Here is a 701-nt window from a genome sequence, read left to right on the forward strand (position 1 = left end):
ATATATATATATATATATACATACGTAAGTATATGTATGCATGTGTGCTTTATTTGATCTAAAACCTAGCATGTCTCACATTGTAACAAGGGCTGTAAATCAACATCCATCCCATAATATGTGTATATGTAGAAGTGTATGTGTACCTATAAGTATATATACTTGTATTAACATGTGTATGCATAGAAATTACATCTGCAATTTTCAATACGAAATCTGTCATTTTCCATGAATATATTTTATGTATGATACTAGTGAAAATTGAGTAATTTTCTGTATTTAGGTTTCCTTCCTTCCTTTCATTCTTTCTTCCTCTCTTTAATTCTGTCTCTCTTCTCTTTGCTACCAGCCCCGCTCTGTCTTCATCCATTTCTCTCATCAAATTTGTATCATGTGTAAGTTTGTATTCATGGTTGTTGTGCGTACGTCTGAGTCTTCTATCTGGAATATATTAACCAACTTTTCGTCGATTACGCAGCGAGGAAGAGTATGGCCGTTTACACTTGAAGTGTACGTGTATTCTATTAACTACCATACTGGTCTCAAACATGCATAGATATAGCGAAGTAGTGTATTACCTAACTAAGAGTACCACTTTCACGTACGAATGGAAGGTTATTGTGATTAAATGTGTAGAGACCATGAAGGAAGGATGCAATGATTTCATAATAATCAACAGATGTTATATATATATATATATA

At 32.8% G+C, this 701-nt stretch overlaps 1 protein-coding gene across 3 annotated transcripts in view; it reads left to right on the forward strand.

The window, feature by feature from the left end:
• The window catches only part of LOC106868277 (toll-like receptor Tollo), a 292,526-nt gene that overhangs the window by 174,963 nt on the left and 116,862 nt on the right, over positions 1-701 (forward strand). The gene's annotated exons all lie outside the window — the stretch shown is intronic.

This window comes from Octopus bimaculoides, chromosome 1 (assembly GCF_001194135.2).
Source record: "Octopus bimaculoides isolate UCB-OBI-ISO-001 chromosome 1, ASM119413v2, whole genome shotgun sequence".
Classification (NCBI taxonomy): Eukaryota; Metazoa; Mollusca; class Cephalopoda; order Octopoda; family Octopodidae; genus Octopus; species Octopus bimaculoides.